Genomic DNA, 25837 nt, shown 5'->3' on the forward strand with positions numbered 1-25837 from the left:
TGGTAAACAAGCTAGGTAACATTATAATCGCTAAAATAGCGGACTCACGGGAAAATAAAATAATCAGTTATCATCTATTTTGTTGTTGTTATGACTAATTACTCAGCACCGTCAGCATTAAAAAGAAAATAATCACTTAATCCGATGTTTTTGAATAAAATAGCCTTGAGAGCCGACTTACTGGAACTCATCTGTCTGTAGAACTGTTCTCTCCCGCCGGCGCCGCCGGTCTTCTACAGAATCTCCACACACGCGAGTGTGACGTGCGCCGTGGACCAAACCACTGTGAGGCAAGGGAGGGGTGACTCAAAATGTTTCTAAACTTAAAACGCCCGTTTGCGTTTGTATTGCTTCACTACTTACATAATTATTTTAAGTTTATATAATTTATGTACAATACTTAGCATGGTTATTAATTACATATTTTTGTTGGGGGGACAGCACTCAGATAGGGGGGGTCCTGACCCCCTGTCCCCCCCGCGATTTACGCCCCTGATTACATCTTTTAAAAAGAAGTTCTAGGGCACCTTTAAAGGGGTAATGATATAGATTTTTAAAATAATTTTAATATGTCCCTTGAAGTTCACTTATAATGTTAATAAAGTTTTTGCAGGAAAAAAAAACAAACAAACATTATTTTCAACCTTCCATCAACCATTCTGACCCTCTGAAATGATCCGTTTTTAAAGCTTGTCAGCAAACGGCCACTGTTATAATTGGCTAACATCACTGCATAGGAAACAGTATCAGCGCCCACTCGCTACTGCACATGAGCCGTAGCGGCCTTTGCCATGTTTCACCTGTTTCACTTGAAACGGGCCACGCATCAGAAGAGGCCTCTGTCCGCTTGCACTCGAAAAAGAGCCACCAAATTTAAATAAATAAAAATGCCCCTCAAAAATCAAGATATAAAGGACAAAAATGTTCTGGTAACACTTTATTTTAAGATGACGTAGTTACACATTACTACATGTACTTACTATAGTAATAACAATAAATGATGCATAATTACAAATAACTAACCCTAAACAAAACCCTAACTGTGACTACAGTTAAAAAAGTGCAATCATAATCAACCACCCCTTTAATGAAAATATACTATGGGAACAGCACTGTATTCTTTGAAGTACAACAGAACATTATGTAAACTATACTATGTTACCACCTCAGTACTTTTTTGTAAGGGTAACTCATAAAAAGTTCACAAGAAGTTCATCTAGGAATAATAACACAAACTCTTTCTACATTAAAAGCTGTGGTTCTCTTTCTCTCTCTGGTAATGTTCGATTTAGCTGGTTCCGTGTGGATGCTGTGACTGCCACTGCTAGAACAGTTCATGTACAGTAAATGTCAGTACCGTTTGCGTGCATATGTGTGTGCATGCGTGCACATTTACATGTGTTCTCCAGGCTGTGAAATTAAATTTGTCAGACTCTTAGGAACCCAGCATGTCTGAGAGCCACAAATATGTGGTGAGTGTGTTACATCTACATCAGCACCTCTCATCCACCCCTCCTTAACATTTTTATTGCACGCAGTCTTCCATCCACATGAAATGTTCCTTTAACAAATGCAGTCTATAACGGCACTCTCTCTTCACTTTATTCTGACTGTGGCATGAGTAACAGAAATGTTCAACATTTATATTCATTGTCCGTGTCAGATGGATGGATAGACCTTTTAAAATATCAGCTCTAAACGCTGTTTGTCCTGCTATCCACTGCTGGAGAATGAATGGCGGCATTAGAGCTTCATCTGTGTGGGATTGTAAATCAAAGAGGTTCTGAATGCAGGCAGCGACAAAACACAAACCCTTCAGATGTTAGATGATGGCATGTAGATATTTTATGCCAATAACCAATAAATGGCCAATATTAAAATAAAATAAATAATAAAACACTAAACACTAAAATAAATCACTTTAAATGCTACAAGTGAATTTAGGCATCACAACATTATAATGTACAGTATGAAAAATGGATATTCAGATATTCATATTTTGATTTAATAAAGGTTACATTTAACAGGGTTATTAAATTACTGGTGTTTTTAAAGATTAAGTTTAAGGGGTCGTTTACATGACACCGTTTTCAACTAAAAATGGAAAACTTTTAATGCGTTTTGGCCGTTCATTTACACGACAATAGCGTTTTGGTGGCCTGAAAACGCAAACTTTTGAAAACGGGTTTCAAAGTGCAAGTATTTGAAAATGGTCTCCGTGTAAACGACAAAAATGTGAATCTGTGAAAATGATGACGTCATGAACATGCGCATTACATTTTCAGTCTATAGTGTTTCATCGCCATCTAATGGCCTGGCAGCAGAATACAGTGTTTTTAGTCATTTTATTGGATTCGTATGAATGGGGATCGTTTTGACAATGGTGTCGTCTGTACGCGGAAATCTCGAAGGATAAACTTCTGTTTTAACCATATCGTTGTCATGTAAATGTACCCTAAGTGAACGTTAGATGACGGCAAAAGGTAATCCATAGGTAAAAATTAGGGCTGGGCGATATATCGCATGCGATTGTCACGCGCATTTCGTCAGTAAAGCCGGTTCCCTGATTACCGCTAAATCGGCATCACCTGCTTTCAAATGGAACGGCATTTAATTGACAGAGCCGTAGTTCACTGACAAGCTACGCAATATCGCGTTCATTATCGAAGGCGATTCATAATCAGGGAACCGGCTTTACTGACAAAATGCGCTTGACAATCGCATGCAATATATCGCCCAGCCCTAGTAAAAATAGGGGAAATGAGCAAGAACAATTGAATATCCAATATTATCCGATATACACTGATGAGCCAAAACATCATGACTAGTCAAAGGTGAAACAAATATCATTGATCATCTCCTAACAAGGCCATATATTAAGTGAAGTGTAGCCAAGTTCCATATTCAGAATTTGTGCTCTGCAATTCACTCATCCAAGTGCACACACCGTGAACAGACATTTTTTTGCTGCAACGCCCAGGGAGGGATTGGGGTTTAGGTGCCTTGCTCAAGGGCACCTCAGTTGTGGGTAATGAGAGTGGAAGAGAGCACTGTTCATTCACTCTTACATTTCCTGCCGGTACTGAGACTCGAACCCGAGACCTTCTGGTTACAAGTCCAACTCTCTAACCATTAGGCCACAACTGCCCCACAACGGCTATCCCGTCTGGTCCAAGCCAACAGAAGGTCTACTGTGGAATAAGCCACACAAAGTTTTAATGATGGTCATGGGAGGAATGTGTCACAACAAACAGTGCATCGCACTCTGCTACATATGGGGCTGCTTGGCCGCAGACCAATCAGAGTGCCTATGATGACCCCTGTCAACCGTCGAAAGTGCCTACATGGGCACATGAGTGTCGGAACTGAACCTAGTAGCAGTGGAAGAATGTCGCCTGGTCCGATGAGACCTGTTTTCTTTTACATCACGTGGACGGCCATGTACGTGTGCACTGTTTACCTGGGGAAGTGGAGTTAAATTTGACACGTGCCACCTAAACATTGTTGCAGACCAGGTACACCCCTTCATGACAATGGTGTTCCCTGGTGGAAGTGGCCACTTTCAGCAGGATACTGCACACACTGCACACATTGTTCAGGAATGGTTTGAGGAACATGATGAAGAGTTCAAGGTGTTGCCTTGGCTTCCAAATTCCCGAGACCTCCATCCAAATTGAGCGTTTGTGGGATGTGCTGGACCAACAAGTTTAATTCATGGCGGCTTTGCTCATGGCACTTTGCAACCTACAAGACTTGAAGGATCTGCTGCTACCATCATAGTGCCCGATGCCTCAATGGGTCGGTGCTGTTTTGGTAGCACACAAAGGTCCAACGGCATATTAGGCTCATGTGTGTATTTTCAATATTGATAATAAGAGCCAAATTAAAAAATCTCATACAAAAGCAGACTAAAACAGCACATGACTGATGATTTATGGCTGAACTTTCAATTTAAGCCTGCTCTCTGTTTACTGTCTTTTATGCTGCTGACATCCTATCTTTTCTCTTTCTTTCTTCATTCTCCCTCTTTCACTCTCTTTCTCTCTGACCAGCAGGCCAAGTCTATCAGTAACAAGGTATGAAGTCAATTTTGTTTCTTCTCAAGGGAATTCTGAGAAAAATAGAGGATGGAGAAAGAGATGGAAAGATAGAACGGGGGGAGACAGGGTCCTTATAAACATCACAGCATGAGGTAAACCTCCTTTATCTGTATCTGGTACAAAGCATCTCTGTGTTACACTGCTGAGTAACTGCACTAAAACACAAGCCATGTTGCTGTTATCCATCGAGATACTGCTAATTATAACATTATTAAACACACAAACATGCACAACAAAACATTCACACATTTCATCATTAGAAGAGTTTAAGCATGAGTATTAACACTGTACTTGAGGAGATTTGCACTTCAAAGAATACTGTGCTTGTTCCCAAAATACATTTTCAAGAAAATCATATATTGATATGGTACTTTTTTTGTAAGTGCTGTGTTAATAGATAAGCTATACCAACTTATTGATACCAAGATTGCCTAAATATGATGATCCCATTATGAGGCAGCTGTGTATTTTAATGTATAAAGACAATTTTATTCTGCGTAAGAAAAAATAAGCATGATATTCTAAAGTATATATAGTAAATATAAATATATAAGTAAATATATTGTTTGCAATATTAAATTATAATGTAATTAATTTTCAAAAATGTAATTAAATTAAATTACCTTGTATATTGTAATTGCACTAGAGCAAAAAAATATTTTTTTTTTTTAAATTTATGTGTTTTCTTCCGCCATGTGCTGCCAGTCAAGTTACAGGAAATCATTTAACACTCAGTGTATTTGCATACCCATATATCATGTATTTGATCTGTTCTGATCAGCCTGTAATTATTTACAGTGCATGTGTGCATATAAATTGTCTGTAAGAGGAGGGGAAGTGGCTGTGTGTGTGTGACAGATCTGTTCCAGCAACATACACACACTGCCACTTCCCCTCCTCTTACAGCTTGTCTAGTGCAGATTATCCTTGTTAACGACCGCTTACACAAATCTCTGTGCTTTAGACGGAGTGTGTGTGTGTGTCTGTGTGTGCGTGTGTGTAGTCCAGAAGACCCCACAAAGTACGAAAGATACAGAATGTCCTTTAATTGGAAATCTTTTATATGAGATTAAATGTTGACTCAATATAATATCGTCCTTCCCTACACTATACCTAAACCTACCCATCACAAGAACCTAACATAATTTTAACATTCTTTTATATATATATATATATATATATATATATATATATATATATATATATATATATATATATATATATATATATATATATATATATATATATATATATATATATATATATATATAAAGAATGTTACATTTACGTTAGGTTCTTGTGACGGGTATGTTTAGGTATAGTGTAGGGAAGGGCCATACTATAGTGACTTTTAAGATTTTGTCAAACATTCTTATATATGACTTTTAAGATGTTGTCTTTCTGGGATCCAACTAAAGGGGGTGGATATGTGCTGCACGGATATTATGATGCAAAACAGAGGATGTCAGGAAAGTGAGATGACAGACCTCATCAAATCAATCTGAAGAGCATTAATTGTTAGCAACTCCATCCCACACAGCTGAAAGTCATTGCTACAATGTAAGGACCAGTTCACAGAGAATGCGTTTTTGCTGTTAAAAACACGAGACAAGGTCAGTGGAATGAAAAGAAGCCAGGCGCGCCGTTGGCACAGGGGACAGGGGGGATCAGGACTCCCGCAGTTTTGAAAAGACAGAAATCAACCCCGCACTTTTGATAAGGGCTGCTTCAATCAGTCACAATATATCATCTTTTAGCTTAGGATATTTTCTTTCAAATTAGACCATTTTCACATTTCTGTGAGCTTTTGTTCGTAAATAATCAACTGTTTTGTCGCGCATGTGAACAGGAAATGCGCTCTCGGACGGAGAAACATGCGATCTCCAAGCAATCGATCACAGCGTGCTAACGCCCATTTCTCTCAATGTGAACCGTGAGCTCCAGTCCATTACAATTTAGGGCCCTGGTATACTTCATTTCCCGCATTCCGCTCAGTTTCGCTCGCGAGCCTTTCAAAGAAACTCCTTTGCCCATGAGCACGGAAAGACGCGTTCGGTATGCACACGTGCACCGTCCGTGGTCATAACAATAACAATCTCCCCCAAACACAACATTCAAACTTGGCCCCTCCTCACAGGTGGACTCAAGCCAGGAGCCACGCCCCTGCCCCCTGCCAACACACGAAACCCAACCTGCAGCAGATGAGATGCACATAGACAGCAACTCAATAGCGGACTACCTGCAGGAAGATGAGTGATGAGGTGTTTTGCAAGTATTTTTTTTTCAAATATCATGTTTATCATGCATAAATGGCTTTTTGTGTATGTGTATGTGTATGTGTATGTGTGTGTGTGTGTATATGAACGAACAGTAACCTTAATTAGATGACTGGCTGTAATTTTCCAGCGAGGATAGCCATGTTCAGTCTAGCTTGCTAATAAACAATAATTATGTGTCATCTAAAAAAAATGTAATTACAATGCCTAGTAATCCGTCCAGTTACACATAGCAGTTGATAAGACAATAGCAACATTAGCAAACTGTTTTTGTGTCGAGACACGACAATTTAGCAAAGCTTCCTGAGATTCAGTTGCGGCCTAGAAACGTCCCGAACATAGCAATCATAGAATATAATAAGAAAATACAGGCAGAGGACAATGTCTTCGTAGACACAAACACCACCACACAATTCTAATGGAGCGTAATTAATGATTGAGAGGGATTCTTTAAAAATCCTGCATAGTGCACTTTTAAGGCCTGGGTATACTTCATTTTCTGCGTTCCACTCTGTCTCATGCATAGTTGAGTGTAGGGCAGCACGTTTAATCGAAATTAACCCGAAATCGCACTTAACCGCTTTGGTTTAGTGTGATTATGAAATCGCGAAGGCTGCGATTTATTTTATGCGCAGCTTGTCAGTGAAGCACAGTTCTGTGATCAGTAGTAAATGCTGCTCCATCTGAAAGCACTGTGAGTTTGAATCACTTATAATGTGCATGTGAAAAAGCAACATGCGTCAAACAGTATTTATGAACCTTTTGTCCAACAAAAGACAACATTTAATAACATGTTTGAATGTTTGAAATAATATCCTTCTGAGATGATGTGGCTTCTTACACAGAATAAGGCACGAAATAAGGCATAGTATTCTGTACAGTGATGAAGGCAATTAGCATTGCATTATAAATATACTTTATTATCATGTAAATACCTGAGAAGGCTTGAAAAACTCAGACAACCATATATTATCATAGTCGTGTGTTTATTAGTCCTGTTTTACGGAAGAGGATTAGGGCCAAGCAATAATAAAAAAATAAAACCATCTCGAAATTAAGGTTGTTGAGTTTCGAGAAAAAACTCGTTAAATTTCGAGAAAAAAGTCTAAATAAAATGTTGAGAATAAACTCGTTAAATTACGAGAAAAAACTCGTTAAATTTCAAGAAAAAAGTCGAGATAAAATGTTGAGAATAAACTCGTTAAATTGAGAAAAAAGTCGAGATAAAATGTTGAGAAAAAACTCGTTAAATTGAGAAAAAAGGCGAGATAAAATGTTGAGAATAAAGTCATTAAATTACGAGAAAAAAGTCGTTAAATTACGAGAACAAATTCGTTAAATTATGAGAAAAATGACGTTAAATTTCAAGAAAAAAGTCAAGATAAAATGTTGAGAATAAAGTCATTAAATTACGAGAAAAAACTCGTTAAATTTCAAGAAAAAAGTCGAGATAAAATGTTGAGAATAAACTCGTTAAATTGAGAAAAAAGTCGAGATAAAATGTTGAGAAAAAACTCGTTAAATTGAGAAAAAAGGCGAGATAAAATGTTGAGAATAAAGTCATTAAATTACGAGAAAAAAGTAATTAAATTACGAGAACAAATTCATTAAATTACGAGAATAAATTCGTTAATTTAATGAGTTTATTCTCAACATTTTATCTCGACTTTTTTCTCGAAATGTAACGAGTTTTTTTCTCGTAATTTAACGAGTTTATTTTCAACATTTTATCTCGCTCAAGTCACTCACACATGCGCTGTTACATATCCTCCTCAGGAGGTTCCATGGACATTCGCACACACTGTCCGTGTGCAGCCCAATTTTTGTGTCCATGGACATCCATGGACCCTCCTGAGGACGGAAATTGTCACAAGCACAGTACATGGACCACAGCGAAATGCAGGTTGCCAGGTCTGCACAACTTAAAAAAGCCCAGTTCCGCGGGAAAACCGCTAAACTTTATTAGGTTAAAACAATTTTATTCTTGGGTATGTTTTGTGAATCTAGCGTTCTTCACAAATAAATGCTTAAAAGTAGGACAATGCAAGAGAGCTTTGTTTCTGTCCTGCTTCACATGTAACACACAACCTGTTGTCATGTGTCTCTCTCAAGAGTTAAATGCATTAAAAGCCTGTGGGTCTCTCAGAGCTACAGAAGAACGAGTCAGGGAAGAGCACCTCCACTTCATCAATTATTCAATGTTCCCATTTCATAAATCTCACATGAACTGTACTTTCCCACTTCCTGCAGAGAAAAACACCTCAAGTGTTTACGCGAGATTGACCCACAAAACAGCATTAACACAGCGGCACCAATTTTCGAAGATGCAAATGAACATCAATGTGCAATTCACAAAACAGCCTCTCTCTCATACACACACAAGAGCTGAGCTGAGGCGAACAGACACTGCTGACTGTTCAGCTGGACTGAAATAACTTTTTAGCTCATCAGCATCTGTATGTCATCTTTAATATGCTGTCACTTCCTTCTTTCCCCTGATTGAATAATACTGCCTATACTGACTTTTTATATTGTAGACCACTGGTTCCTGCACATTTTCTTTGGCTGTGTGAGGTAACTAGGTCCACTCACCTCATGCCGTATGATGCCACATATATCTGAGTGACAGCGATGCTTTACACAATATAATAGTTAAAGCGTTAGTTCACCCAAAAATGAAAATAACGTCATTAATTACTCACCTTCATGTCATTCTACACCTGTAAGACCTTCGTTCATCTTCGGAACACAAACATATTGTTGATTAAATCCGATGGCTCAGTGAGGCCTCTATAGACAGCAATGCCATTGAAAATCTCAAGATCCATAAAGGTACTAAAAACATATTTAAAACAGTTCATGTGAGTTCAGTGGTTCTACCTTAATATTCTAAAGTGACGAGAAAACGCCCAAAAAACTAAATAATGACTTTTCAACAATATAGTGATGGGCCGATTTCAAAACACTGCTTCTGAGCTTTACGACTCAAATCAGTGATTCGGATCTCCTATCAAACAGCTAAACTGATGAAATCACGTGACTTTGGCGCTCCAAATCACTGATTCGATTCGTAAAGCTCCGAAGCAGTGTTTTGAAATCGACCCATATAAATATTGTTGAAAAGTCGTTAATTTGGTTTTTTTTGGCACACAAAAGTATTCTTGTCGCTCATGAACGAAGGTCTTACGGGTGCGTAACGACATGAGGGTGAGTAATAATAAATGACATTATTTTCATTTTTGGGTGAACTAACCCTTTAAGGCTATTTTAAAAAAGTACTGTTATATTATGGTATGGCTCAAGGTCCACTCTCCTGCAGAGTTTAGCTCCAACCATCATCAAGCACCTGCCCACAAAGCCAACTGTGTTTTTCATTATATTGCAGTATTTTGTCTTTTGTCTTTATCTCATTACATATAGCTGACAGCAAAAATCACATCCATTACTCAATTAAAACATTTTTACTTTTATGATAGCACTGGAGATAAACAATATCTGTAAACCATATCCAATACATATGCATGCTCATATAAGAATAGTGACTTCAGTTTTGATCTGTTCCTCAAACAAAGTGTACAGAGTGCTGCAGTATGACTTCAGATTTACATATCATAAAGTCGTATGGACTACTTGGGTTTCTGAAAGCTCCCTAATCATTGTATTTTCATGAGTGTGTGTAAATATTTATTTTTGGGTGATCTATTCCTTTAAAAGCACCCACACACTACAAGATTCTTCAAGATTCTAATTATCTTGATGGTTCTACAGATTATCTTATCAGATTTTCCTGTGGTGTGATGTGTGTTAAAGGATTTCAAATGAAAATTACCCCAAGCTTTACTCACCCTCAAGCCATCCTAGGTTTATATGATTTTTTTTCTTTCTGATGAATACAATCGGAGAAATATTAAAAAATATCCTTACGCATCTGAGCTTTATATTGGCAGTGAACGAGACCAACGAGTATGAGCTGAAGAAAGTGGCTCCATCCACATCCATCCATTGAATACAGAAGGCAGTTTGGCAGAAGCAAGATATTTTACTTCATAACTTGTTAAATATGGGTATTTTTTTACACAAATGCATCGCTTTGCTTCTGAAGGCCTTTATTAACCCCCCCAGAGCTGTGTGGAATATGTTTATGATGGATGGATGGATGGATGTGGGCAAGTACATTACTTTCTTCTGCTCATACTCGTTGATCCCACTCACTGCCATTATAAAGCTCGGATGCGTCAGGATATTTATTAATATCTCTCCGATTGTGTTCATCAGAAAGAAGAAAGTCATAAACACCTATGATGGCTTGAGGGTGAGTAAAGCTTGGGGTAATTTTCATTTGAAAGTGAACTAATCTTTTAAGAGTGATTGAATCTGCTCAGAAGATCGTCGGGGCCGCACTGATCTTAAATTGTAAATATCCAACATATAGAATATTTAAAATCAGAAATCCTATTATGTATGGGGAACCCCAAGGACAAATGCACACGCACTCCGTAGATTGTCACGTGGATGAAACAATACCCAATAAGAAAGCGAGCTGAAGACAGAAGCATAACACAACTTCATCCGAACCTTTTCTTTTTTTCACAAATTTTCTGTTAAAAGCATTCCAAATCGCAATTTTTTTCTTGCCTGTATTCCACCATGTTTGTTGACTCTAAAGTCACATTTGACTGTGAGAGATTTTGCGAGATTTCCTGTGTTCATAGTCGGGACTCTGGTTGTTTGTGAATGCAATCTGTTAATGTGTGGTGTGCTGTCTCGGTCACATTGCGGCATTCCACACACTATAGGAACAAAACTGTTAAAGGTGCCGTAGAACGTCTTTTTAAAAGATGTAATATAAGTCTAAGGTGTCCCCTGAATGTGTCTGTGAAGTTTCAGCTCAAAATACCCCATAGATTTTTTTTAATTCATTTTTTTAACTGCCTATTTTGGGGCATCATTAAATATGAGCCGATTTAGGCTGCGGCCCCTTTAAATGCTCACGCTCCCCGCCCACGGAGCTCGCGCTTGCCTTTAACAGCATAAACAAAGTTCACACAGCTAATATAACCCTCAAAATTGTTCTTTACAAAGTGTTCGTCATGCAGCATGTCTAATCGCGTAAGTATGGTATTTATTTGGATGTTTACATTTGATTCTGAATGAGTTTGACAGTGCTCCGTGGCTAAAGCTAACATTACACACTGTTGGAGAGATTTATAAAGAATGAAGATGTGTTTATGAATTATACAGACTGCAAGTGTTTAAAAAATGAAAATAACGACAGTCTTGTCTCCGTGAATACAGTAAGAAACGTTGGTAACTTTAACCACATTTAACAGTACATTAGCAACATGCTAACGAAACATTTAGAAAGACAATTTACAAATATCACTAAAAATATCATGTTATCATGGATCATGTCAGTTATTATTGCTCCATCTGCCATTTTTCGCTATTGTTCTTGCTTGCTTACCTAGTCTGATGATTCAGCTGTGCACAGATCCAGACGTCCTGCCCTTGTCTAATGCTTGAACATGAGCTGGCATATGCAAATATTGGGGGCGTACACCCCGACAGTTACATAACAGTCTGTGTTATGTTGAGATTCGCCTGTTCGTCGGAGGTCTTTTAAACAAATGAGATTCATATAAGGAGGAGGAAACAACAGTGTTTGAGACTCACTGTATGTCGTTTCTATGTACTGAACTATGCCAAGATAAATTCAATTTTTAATTCTAGGGCACCTTTAAATCTATGATTTATCATCATGTTTGTGGGTTTCTTACATTTTGAAAATCTGATAAGATTTTAAAAGTCTTTTAATATGGGCCAGTCTTAAAGTAATGAGGCAACATTTAAAACAGTATCTGGGTAACAGACTGAATCTCACAGGCTAAAAAAAAATCTCTTTCAAACAAAACCCTGACACTAAATGTCTTTGTACTCTCTCTCTCTGTGTCTGTCTTTATCTCTCCCTCTTATTTTTAACTTGCAAACTTTACACCATTCACTGTCATTTTTCCTTTTTAAAGTCACTCTCTCGCTCTCTCTTGCTGTGTTTGATTGTATATGTGTTGCGGTAGTGACAGATCAGGCCTGTGAGGCTGACAGTGCCGAGTCATGCCAGAGAATCTCAAAGAAGGCTGCCTTATAGTCACGTGTCTGTGTGTAAAATCACATTTATTAGCGCCAAGTGAGTCCACTGAAGTGAACTGATGGCAGTGCATTTCTGTCTTCTCTGGGTTATTACTGTCTGTTTACATTCCCTTATACACAGCGCTCCACACACACACATCATAAATATAACCCCTGGCCTGCTTAAAGGATGTACTGTATGCTCAGTGATGCTGACAAATGAAGATGAATAAAACACACACACCGAGGACTGTTCACGGGCATGCCTTGGACCGCTCGTTGAGGCTTGTTTGAAAAAATACGCAGAGCAAGCAGTCTGGATAGTGGGTGAATAAAATAAATTCCATTTTATTTTCGCCTTAAAAATCTTGTCTAGGTTTAGTGTTCTGTTACGGCGAGCTGCAGTAGATAATCCAAGAGAGACGCAAGAAGACGATCAAACTAACTTTTAATGAACATCAGGGAAAACAAAGTACTACCGCTTAAACATAACTTTAACACCAGACAAGGAACTAAGGAAAACTCAGGGCTTAAATACACAAGGGAAGTTCATTAACACAACAGGGAAAATGTAACTCATTAAAAACCATGAAAACTAGCAATGACAAAACCAAACTAGAATGCAATGAAACTAACATACTCCTGACTAGTTGTATTGCTCTTTAAACAGTATTATGCTAAAAATGGAACATTATGGCAACAGATTTCTTACCTGTACATGATGGTGTTTTGCTTCAGGGGGTTGGGCGGAACTGACATAATGATTTATGATTCTTTGCAGCCTTTAGCCACTGCCTACAATGCACTGAATCCTTCACTGGAAACTGAAAGTAATTCACTCCAGCTAAACGTTTACTCTGAATTCTTGTGCTGCATTCATGCCATGTCATAATTGCCATTGTTTCAAGATGACAACACATGACATTCTATTTGGAGCTGTTCACTTCCTCGGACTGGGAATTATGCGTTTCTATGGCACCACTATCAATGCCTAAAATAATCTGCAGCTGTCAGGTGGTACAGCGGTCATGTGGTACAAGTAGAAGCTCTCAAACAATTCCCATCTTTCAAGCTGTAATTATGAGTTCTATGAGCAGGGGTGCACGTAAGTGGTGCGCAGGTGCGCATGCATGGTAAAAATAAACGATGCGCACCAGAAACAATGGAGGGAAGCGCTTTTGAGTACCAACATTTTTGGAGACAGGGTCACGGGATACGTTTACTTACTGGAGTAGGATTTTTCTCCATCTCTGGTAAGATAGCAATCATTATGATAAGTGTGTTCTTAATTATTAGAGGTGCAACAGATCACAGTTAACCCTTAAGGTCCACCGGTTCGGGCCGCATGTGATTTGCGGATTAACTGCTAAATTTAACCATCATAGCGTGAAAGTTTGAACAACGATACAAGTCAACACCATTATGACTAAAAGTTTACTAAGAAGTATTTGCTACTAAAGCAAGGTGGTATATGGCTCTGGTTAAAGGTGCCCTAGAATTAAATATTGGCATAGTTGAATAACAAGAGTTCAGTACATGGAAAAGACATACACTGAGTTTCAAATTCCATTGTTTCCTCCTTCTTATATAAATCTCATTTGTTTAAAAGACCTCCGAAGAACAGGCAAATCTCAACATAACATTACATTACGTAACAGTCGGGGTGTACGCCCCCAACATTTGCATATGCCAGCCCATGTTCAAGCCATTAGACAAGGGCAGAACGTCTGGATGTGCACAGCTGAATCATCAGACTAGGTAAGCAAGCAAGAACAATAGCGAAAAATGGCAGATGGAGCAATAATAACTGACATGATCCATGATAACATGATATTTTTAGTGATATTTGTGAATTGTCTTTCTAAATGTTTCATTAGCATGTTGCTAATGTACTGTTAAATGTGGTTAAAGTTACCATTGTTTATTACTGTATTCACGGAGACAAGAGAGCCGTCGTTATTTTCATTATTATTTTTCGTTATTTAAACACTTGCAGTCTGTATAATTCATAAACACAACTTCATTCTTTATAAATCTCTCCAACAGTGTGTAATGTTAGCTTTAGCCACGGAGCATAGCCGCAAACTCATTCAGAATCAAATGTAATACATCCAAATAAATACTATACTTGCATGATCCGATGTATGCAAGCAGCATGCATGACGAACATATTGTAAAGATCCATTTTGAGGGTTATATTAGCTGTGTAAACTGTGTTTATGCTGTTCAAGGCAAGTGCGAGCTCCGGGGGAGGGGGAGAACGAGAATTAAAGGGGCCGTAACCTATATATCGGTGCATAGTTAATGATGCCCCAAAATAGGCAGTTAAAAAAATGAATAAAAAAAAATCTATGGGGTATTTTGAGCTGAAACTTCACAGACACATTCAGGGGACACCTTAGACTTATATTACATCTTTTAAAAAGAAGTTCTAGGGCACCTTTAAGCATTTCAGTAGCAGACTGGTGACCTTGGATGGAAACATGCACAGTGCATTATGAGTTTTTTCTTTGTCAAAAGGGAAGACAACAGCCTTTTTTCTCTGTTTTCTCTAGTCAGGTAGCATGACCTATATTTTATATATAATATATATATCACCTTATCACTGTATAGGCAACCAGGTTTTATTAAAGGGATAGTTCACCCAAAAATGAAAATTCTGTCAGTAATTACTCACCCTCATGTTGATACAACCATGTAAGTCTTTCTTTCATCTTCGGATCACAAATTAATATTTTTGTGATTAAATATGAGCGGTGGAATACTCCTCCATTGGCTTTAAGGGGGCCCAAACTTGTCCGTCCAGAAAGTCAGTGAAGAAAATGTTTAAATAGTCCATGCCACTACAGTGGCTCAACCGTACGTTTCTCAAGCGACGATAATACTTTTCGTGCAAAAAAAACAAACAAAAGAACGACTTTATTCAACTATTAATTTTCTCTCTTGTAGGCCTCTGACGTTAGTTCACGAGAGCTCCATGACGCATGCGCGAGAACTAAACTGACGACGGTCTTCTTCTACTACTACTTGTTACTGGCTGCTCATTCCTTAGGAGTATTACCGCCACCTAGTGTTCAAGATGAAGTGTTGGCATAGCCGGAAGCGCTAAACTTTGTTTACACGTTCTTTTGTTTGTTTGTTTCGCACGAAAAGTATTAACGTCGCTTGAGAAACGTACGGTTGAGCCACTGTAGTGGCATGGACTATTTAAACATTTTCTTCACTGACTTTCTGGACGGACAAGTTTGGGCCCCCTTAAAGCCAATGGAGGAGTATTCCACCGCTCATATTTAATCACAAAAATATTAATTTGTGATCCGAAGATGAAAGAAAGACTTACATGGTTGTATCAACATGAGGGTGAGTAATTACTGACAGAATTTTCATTTTTGGGTGAACTATCCCTTTAAAAGCCCATTTTGCCAATGGTGAAGTACCCTTTTAAGCTACTACTGACATGTGAGAAGCCATGTTTGATGTCGATGATAGATTTAGATTTCCTGCCCGACATAATTACCACATTACCAGCCCTTTTAATGATCTGTCTGTCACAGACTGCGTGACTTCGCCAATTCCTGTTTTTTTTTTGTTTTTGTTTTTATTTTATGTGACCAATTGACTAATTTAAATTTGGTCAACTAAGCCTCTTCTTGTCAACTAACGTTTAGTTAACTGCTACGGGCACAATACCATTCGCTTCATGTAAGTGGGTGGACCTAAAGAGCTGTTATGGCACGTTTTGCTTGTCGCAGCTTTCTGAAAAAGGTTTAAAAGTTATCATTAAAAATAAATTTCCCTATGGAGTTTCTTCTGGAACCCGACTGTTGCACTTTATAAATGGTAATGAAATTGAAAGATTAACACCAGAGATTGGCCCTATCCATTGTAAAAACTGTAATTTATACTAATTAATAATATTTTATTAGTATTTAAAAGTATAATAGTATTTTTTTTTTATTATTATATTAAAAAATGATAAATAAATAATTAAAGTTTATCAGAAATTTACATCCTGGGGTCCATTCTTCGTATGTCGCTAACTCAGTTAGCTGGATTTGATTGATGACGATTTGGCATGATCTTGGATTGTTCGGTACTTCGACGCTCATCCTGGACTTGCTGTCATAGCAACAGGTCCGTAAGCTTAAACCTGCTCAGGAGTAGGCTTATTTCGTGTAAACAGGATTAGATGGCATCTTTTTAAGTGGAGGTGATGCTTAAAGTCTGACCCAGCCACTGCTACAAGAGTACCATAATGAGAACCAGGGACAATAATAATGATTTAAAAATACATTTGCAAATAATATTATAATGTTGTGTAGTCCATCATAGACACAGTCAGTTTTACTCGTTGACAGATTTATTCGTGAGGGAATAATTACCTAATGATTTTACTGGAGTCTCACACACATGATGTACAGTCTATGCCTTGCGTGCATTCATTTGAACCGCGACAGCTATTATGGGAGTGGCTTGATGCAGCGCAGGAGATGCAGATAACTTTATCTTGACCTTTAAGAAACTTTAATTAATGCTGTCATGTAAAAAATAAATCTGCTCCAAAGGTAAAATGTAAAATCCAAAGATGAATTGCTAATTACAACACTGAAATAAAAATGAAATCGTGAATAGGCTATTCACTATTTTATAGCCTAAATAACTGGGAATAATGTTAAAAAAATAAAAAAAAAAAAAAATCATTTATCTATTATAACTTTTATCTCATTTTAGTTGCTTGGCTGTTTTCTTATAAAGGTCCAGAAATTCGTTTGTCAGGTGTCTTTTTTAATTATATGATGTCATTACATTGCCATCATGACGCCAGCCAATCACTGCATTGCTGATTGTGGTTTCGAGTATCGATACATCTGCCCTTTTCGAGGAACACGAGAACGCGCAGTAATTGCAGACAATTTAATCCAGATATTTTAATCCAATCCACAAATTCGTTTGAAGAACCAAATTAGCCAGAGTTCAGTTATCACGATTAGAAGATCTGGCATCTGTCAAATAATCTCAGATGTATTAAGCGAAGAACGGACCCTTGGACATTGAGAGTAAAAAAGTATAAAATGCTACATGCATTTTTTAGAATAAATCACAATACATATTATATATTGTAATATTGAATCAGAAAGTCTATGGCAATTCCCAGCCCTATTCAGCAGAGGTCAATGGTCAACATGGAGATAATTATAGTATACTTATCTTCGGCATATATATTTGTAATTTTACTTTTATCATTTGAAACAGATCCACCGTGTCCCATTTCTTTGTGCCCAGCACTTTAAAATTTTTCAACGAAAAACACTTTTTGCACCCCAATGAAATGTTTCACTAATACAACTTATTACATTAAGTCATTTCTTTTTCTTTTAAATTAACGAAACAAACTGGGTCCCCCAAATTAATTTTTTGGTTCTTATAGGAGTCTGGGACCCCCAGTCTCCCCTCAATTTGAATACTTCTGCATCAAACATCGAACATATTTCATTCCTCTTTTTTCTTCTCAATCATTTTATGTCATTGTTCACTTTCCTGTCTAATAAAAAGTCCAAAAAGGCCTTGTGATTGTAATTCACATCAGTGAATTCCTGGTCTCAGCATTCAAAGCCACACTTGTCCTTTATTCCACCTTTTCTAAATTCTCCTCCATCATTCTGAAATAAGAGACTGATGGCTGCTCAGATGGCCTCCCTTGGGCAGCTCCTCTCCTCTGCTCCAGAAGCAGCAGAAGAGAACGCTGAAGGAAAAAAGTATATGGGAATGCTGGGAAAGCACTGACTGCCAGTGTCATGCTCCAGAGCTCAGCTGCAGGGTCCTACAGGACTGAAATGTATTTCTCATCTGTGATAAAGGGCTCTACACTTCTGATGTGAGACTGTGCTGAAAAGGATGATTAGGACATGAATTTACCACCCAATAGACTTGAAGTACACTCTACTGGTAAAGAGCCTGACATCTGATTTGAAGTGCACACTACAGCGAAGAGGAGATTGTATGAGATCTGCCCTAAGGCAGGGGCTATGCGGAGACTAAAGTACGGTAACGGCTATTGGTATAGCTGCAGGCGCTGTGTAGAAGATGAAGAACAATCACTGAATACAAGGCACAAGACTACACACATACAGTTATGATTATTCAATACAAGGGCAGCACCCATAAAAACACTCTTTTTTGACATTAACACACAAGCATAAAGATCTACAAATAAAATAAAATGTAAGGTGTTGATATTTGATCTTTTCAACACTCCTTATGAATGTTTAATATTTAATAAAAGGCTTCTAAAACTATTTTGTGTGAATTTACGGTATGACAGGAAGTAAATGCATGCAAAAAACTGTAAATCTCCAGCAAGTTTGGTTTATTATTTAGAAAGACTCATTACTGCCATGTGCCACACAGAGATGGTCCAATCAGAAAAACATTCATTATTGATGACCATGTCTGCAGGCAGCCAGATGAACTATCACTATAGATAGATAGATAGATAGATAGATAGATAGATAGATAGATAGATAGATAGATAGATAGATAGATAGATAGATAGATAGATAGATAGATAGATAGATAGATAGATAGATAGATAGATAGATAGATAGATAGATAGATAGATAGATAGATAGATAGATAGATAGATAGATAGATAGATAGACTGTAGCTGCTAGGATATGAAACATCTTTAGTTCTCTGAGAACATCTTTGGTCCATTTAAATCCCCTGCAGCATAAGAAGCGAGTCCAGAAGCACTGTGTGTGGCATGCTTGTGTGTGTGTGTGTGTGTGCACACATCAAAAATCAACACACAACCCCCCAAATGCACATTTATGGAGGAAAAAAAGCAATTTACTCAAGATGCAGATGGCCATTTATACATTTGAGTATGAAACACATCAAGTCCCAGTGCATTCTATAGAGCTGGACTGGCCACCATATTTCCAATCACACTTAAAAAAAAAAAACATGGTTATAAAGTGTGGATGAATTTGATACTCAAACTGTTTTGTCTGACAGATGAAGAGTTGAGGAGAAGGTGTGACGGTCAGCCTGGCAGCTACAGATTCTATGCAAGTAATCTAGGAATGAAGCATCTGTTTGTGGAGGTAGAAGATCTTTCTCTGTCTCATACACAAATACACACACAGCTCTGAATACTGTTCAGAGTGTAAACAGCCAATAGTCTCCATGAGGAAAATGGCTTCAAATTAAATGTCTTAGGCTAATAAAAATGTAAAATGCTAAATGTTTTTTGTGAGGGTTATGTTTAGGTTAGGACGTAAAAAATATCATCACATTAACATAAGTCAATGGAAAGTCTGCACCATGATAGAAAAACAAACGCATATGTGCCTGTGCTGAATTTGTGTATTTTAGAAACCTGTCACATATCTTATTCACTTCCTCATTCTTTCACTTCCATTTACGATTACAGCACAGTACCATCTGTACTGGATACACATAGTAACAGGGCTAAAATCTCATTCCACATCAAAAGCCATTTCAGTAAGAACACATCATGTATTGTCATACTTGTACATATTCATGTTTAGGGGCTCCTATTCAGTCCCCTATTGTTTTTGTTGTTGTTTTTTAGATTTATTTTTTTGTTTGGGTATTTTCTAGCAAAAAAGAGCTTTTGGGGAAAAAAAATGCTTGTTACTTGCTTTGACCTAAATTCACGAGATTTGTCTGATTTCTGGGCACAGAACTCATATACACTGTAAAAAAAAAAAAAAAATTGTTAGTTTAACTTAAAGTAAGTTACCTGGTTACCTTAAAATTTTGAGTTCATTGAAATTGAAAATTTGAGTTAATACAATGAAGGCGATTCGTTTAAATCAACAGAAACTCAAGATATTATGTTATCTGAACCACATTAATTATCCAAGTTGATTTGACAAAAGATAAAATGATAAATCATGAAAATATATATTTTTTTTTTACAGTGTAGGTATACTGTACTTTTTACAGTTTTGGCACACCTTTTATTAGCTAATAAAAGATTTTAACAATATTATACTGTAAAAGTATACATATTGTCTTATTAAATATAAATGTTTACTTAAATTATAAGGTTATTCATACTATATAATTTATAGGTAATAAATCATTTATAGGTAAATTGCATATATGATTTTGTTACTGTATATGGCCATGTAACTTACAATTAAAATGTTTTATTATAGAAACTGTGCCGAATATATATCCTGTAATTACAAACAGTGTTTGTTGCTCCACAATGAGTGTTAGTATGAAATGAAAGAGTTACAGAGCACAAGCAGTTATATCTACATTAACATACACATTGCCGCGCGGCTGTCAGTGCAGTTACGCACTATAACGCAACACTACGTGACGTCATAATTGCCTGAGTCTGGATACAGTTAATATTGTCAAAACAGGACGATTTATTTACTATGACGTGTTATGCTTATGCACTAGAATTTGTGCGTAATAACTTCTCCTTTTCCACGTACCTATCTTGACGCTCCAAACCCCTAAACGCATAAAACACTTTAAAGTCAATCTCTGTGTTGAATATGATACATACATCCTCGTTCTACGTCTAAAATTCAACGATCAGACTTAAACAGTCTCACAATCAACAGTTCACTGACGCTCCTTATGGTCACTTGAGTGCGGTCCAAATTCCCCGCAGCCGTAGGATCGATTGCAGTGGCATGTTGAGAATTAAACCGCTTTCCACTAGATAAAACAGTGAGAGATGAAACAATAACACGTAATGACACCACTGACATATGCTTTAATCTATGTACTGGAAATCATCTTTGCAGTAGCCGCCGTCCAAACCAGCGCGCGAGCTAAGCAAAAGCACGCACAGCGTCCAACAATTGCATGAAACTAAGCTGTCAATTATGTGCACGCTCCTTACCTCGAGAGTTTCACGGCGCGGATAAACACAGTTTCTCGGGAAAACAGCCTGGTAAAAGCATTTAATCCGTAACGGTGGAGGGTGCGTGGATCTCAGCGGTGGACTCTGTTGGGGTCTCGCGGTGTGAACGGAATTAAAGCCCGGGTTGCGGTGGATAGGAGGTCCCCCTACTGCCGAGTCCTCTCACTACCGTGCGCGCTTCACCGTCTGCACACACAGTACTGCTGCAGCATCAGCTGCGCTGAGAAAAGAGCCGGAGAGCGATAAACTACGTAATGGACTACTGTGTCACACTACGGCAGAGCTTCAATAACTCCCGCGCTCAGATAGTATTCACGTATAGATGTAAGGAGAGCAAGGCTTCTCACTTCTCAACTCTGGCTCTTGAGATCCTCCAGTTTACCTCCAACCTTGATTCAAATCACCAACCTGCAGCTTTCTAGTAGGTCTAATCCTGAAGACTTTGATTAGCTTTATGCATTGTGTTTCATTAAAGTGGGCCTTGAGGGCCAAACATTTGTTGAGAACCTGCACTTGATAAATGATTAGATTCAGAGCAATACAATGACAGACAGACAGATAGATAGATAGATAGATAGATAGATAGATAGATAGATAGATAGATAGATAGATAGATAGATAGATAGATAGATAGATAGATAGATAGATAGATAGATAGATTGTTTCCCTCAGTTTCAGTGGTTCTTATTCCTGATCCACTTCACGTTTTATATGTCTCCCTTATTTAACACACCTGATTCAAATCATCAGCTAGTTAGCAATGATCTCCATGAACTGAACTGGATGTGTTAGATAAGGGGGACTAACAAAATATACAGATCTGTCTCAGTCCCGAGGACACAGTTTAAAGGGTTAGGTCACTTTAAAATGAAAATTACCCCAAGCTTTACTCACCCTCAATCTATCCTATATATAACTTTCTTCTTTCTGATGAACACAATCGGAGTTATATTAATAAATATACTGACGTATCCAAGCTTCATAATGGAAGTGAATGGGACCAACAAGTATGAAGCTCAAAAAAGTGCATCCATCTATCATAAATGTACTCCACACAGCTTTGGGGGGTTAATGAAGGCCTTCTGAAGTGAAACGATGCATTTGTGTAATAAAAATATAAAAAAGTTATAAAGTAAAATATCTAGCTTCCGCCAGACCGCCTTCCGTATTCAACTTATGAAAAAAGTAAGTTGAATACTTGCTTAGTAAGTATAAAACTTGCTTTTTCGTAAGTTGAATACGGAAGGCGTAGGACGTAGTGTAAGCCTTTTGAACTGCGAGAGGCATTACACTTTCTTCCTAACTTGAATACGGAAGGTGTTTTTACGGAAGCTAGATATTTTACTTCATAACTTGTTAATTATCTACGGAGCCCTGCACATGACATGCAAGAAAAAATCGTTTAATTAAATCGCACCATTTACTAATTTGTTCCCTCACTTTACTAAATCGTGCACATGATTTACTTAAACGTGTGCTCGATTTACTATTTCATTCCCTCGATTTAATAAATTGTGTGCACGTTTTAGTAAACCAAGGGAATGAAATAGTAAATCATGCACACGTTTTAGTAAATCGAGGGAACAAATTAGTAAATTGTGCATGCGATTTAGCCTACTATTTTTTTCTTGCATGTCCTGTCCGGGGCTCCGTAAATATGGATATTTTTCTTACACAAATGCATCGCTTCGCTTTAGAAGGCCTTTATTAACCCCTGGAGCCTTGTGGAGTACGTTTATGATAGCAGGATGCACTTTCTTCAGCTTCATATTTGTTGGTCCCGTTCACTGCCATAAAGCTTTGATGCATCAGGATATTTATTAATATATCTCAGATTGTGTTCATCCGAAAGAAGAAAGTCATATCACCTATGGATGGCTTGAGGGTGAGTAATTCTTGGGGTAATTTTCATTTTAAAGTGAACTAATCCTTTAAGAACCACTGCTCTAGTTCAGTCAGTGACTCCTAATCCTAATCTTTCAGGCCCATTTCAGATCTTCTAAGTCTCTACTAAGGAGCTAATAAGTTGAATGGGGTGTGTTTGATTAGGGAGAAATAAAAACATATATTATATTATATTATATTATATTATTTGTTTGTTTGTTTTGTTATAGAGTTTATACTTTTTTTTTTTTTTTTTTGGTTCAACTCACTTACCGCTTATTGCAAAGGCAAACTCTTCTGTTTAATAACTTAACCAGATAGTAGAAACGCTGAAATGTGTGGTTTGGATAACTTTCATTTGCTAATCAAACTGAGAAGCATTTGAAGTATTGATAAAAATAAAAAAAATCCACCGCACACACATGCTCGCAGAACTCAAAAACAAGCATTCGGTTAGGTATGTCAGATGTTTGACTGTTACTGTATGTATCTGCCCCTCTCACATTCATTCTCTGTTGGGTTTTCTTTTGCACACACATAGAAATGTGTGAGGCTCACTTCATCATCATTATGAGTGTGTCAAGCTGGCTGGACTGGGTGGATGTAGTGGTGGCCAGGCGGATTTAAGGGGCAACAGGGGACACAAGAAACATCTTTCCTGGGGGAGATGATGAATGAGCCGGCCTCATTTTGGCGAAGGGACAGAAAAGCCCAAAATTCAAACTGTCAAGCACACAGAAAGATTTACTAAATGTATTTTTATACACAGTTCTTATACTTGACTAGGCTACATTTACATGCACCCTCATAATGCAAGATTTAGGCAATTTTGTGATTAAACTTTACCTCATTTAAACACAATATTTCAATCAAATTGATGCAATTGAGCTCACAATCATAGTAGCTAAAATCCCAGTAAAATATGTGGTGTATATCGATTTTAATGTCTTTTCTTGTGTAATCGAATCTAAAGGCAAGAATAATGTCCTTGAGCAATGCAGTAAACAGAAAAATTAAGAGGTACTGTAATATGTCTAATAGCACCGATTGGACATGGTGCATTTTAAAAATTAGGACTGACAGTTGACTGGCCACCCTGCTAATGAGAGGCAGCAGCTCAATCAGAAATCTTCTCCTTGGTCTGTTCTCTATAGAGACAACCATTGTGTCATTAGTGGGTGTGTGTGTATGTGTGCACCATATCCTCCTCATTCTAAAATTGATTTAAAGGTGTGACCAAAAGATGATGAATCCATTCAACTGCCTGTCCACTTTAGGTCATTTTAATGTGCCGTCAATCACCAGTGACATTTTTTGAGAGATGCTAAAGATTCCATAACCTAACAACAATGTCTGCTCTATAAAGCCATTATTATTTTAATGTATTTTAGGAGCTTCAGAATTGAATGGCTTATCACATATATATATATATATATATATATATATATATATATATATATATATATATATATATATATATATATATATATATATAAAATTAAAAAAAAGTAACAGAACTTTTCATATTTTATCCATTGGCTATTGATTGGTTTGTGAAAAGCCAGTGTTGAATACAGGAATGGTGGCGGATCTGAATGATATTGGCTTAACTGCAGCACAGCCTTGTATATGTCATTTGTATGCCATATAGATTTTACATACAAACCCGATTCCAAAAAAGTTGGGACACTGTACAAATTGTGAATAAAAAAGGAATGCAATAATTTACAAATCTCATAAACTTATATTTTATTCAAGATAGAATATAGATAACATATCAAATGTTGAAAGTGAGACATTTTGAAATGTCATGCCAAATATTGGCTCATTTTGGATTTCATGAGAGCTACACATTCCAAAAAAGTTGGGACAGGTAGCAATAAGAGGCCAGAAAAGTTAAATGTACATATAAGGAACAGCTGGAGGACCAATTTGCAACTTACTAGGTCAATTGGCAACATGATTGGGTATAAAAAGAGCCTCTCAGAGTGGCAGTGTCTCTCAGAAGTCAAGATGGGCAGAGGATCACCAATTCCCCCAATGCTGCGGCGAAAAATAGTGGAGCAATATCAGAAAGGAGTTTCTCAGAGAAAAATTGCAAAGAGTTTGAATTTCATCATCATCTACAGTGCATAATATCATCCAAAGATTCAGAGAATCTGGAACAATCTCTGTGCATAAGGGTCAAGGCCGTAAAACCATACTGGATGCCCGTTATTTTCGGGCCCTTAGACGGCACTGCATCACATACAGGAATGCTACTGTAATGGAAATCACAACATGCGCTCAGGAATACTTCCAGAAAACATTGTCGGTGAACACAATCCACTGTACCATTCGCCGTTGCTGGCTAAAACTCTACAGGTCAAAAAAGAAGCCATATCTAAACATGATCCAGAAGCGCAGGCGTTTTCTCTGGGCCAAGGCTCATTTAAAATGGACTGTGGCAAAATGGAAAACTGTTCTGTGGTCAGACAAATCAAAATTTGAAGTTCTTTTTGGAAAACTGGGACGCCATATCATCCGGACTAAAG

General features: G+C 37.5%; 1 protein-coding gene across 3 annotated transcripts in view; it reads right to left on the reverse strand.

Annotated features, from left to right (window-relative positions):
• dlgap1b (discs, large (Drosophila) homolog-associated protein 1b) overlaps positions 1-21727 on the reverse strand; it is a 174618-nt gene extending 152891 nt beyond the window's left edge. Inside the window, exon 1 of one of the 3 annotated variants that reach the window (XM_048174520.1) lies at positions 21399-21717. The gene's annotated coding sequence lies outside the window, so the exon portion shown is untranslated. Of the gene's footprint in view, positions 1-21398 lie in introns of all 3 variants that reach the window. The other 2 variants (XM_048174522.1, XM_048174523.1) reach the window with 2 other exon arrangements.
• Positions 21728-25837: the final 4110 nt, after the last annotated feature.

Source organism: Megalobrama amblycephala, linkage group LG22, assembly GCF_018812025.1.
Source record: "Megalobrama amblycephala isolate DHTTF-2021 linkage group LG22, ASM1881202v1, whole genome shotgun sequence".
NCBI classification, from domain to species: domain Eukaryota; kingdom Metazoa; phylum Chordata; class Actinopteri; order Cypriniformes; family Xenocyprididae; genus Megalobrama; species Megalobrama amblycephala.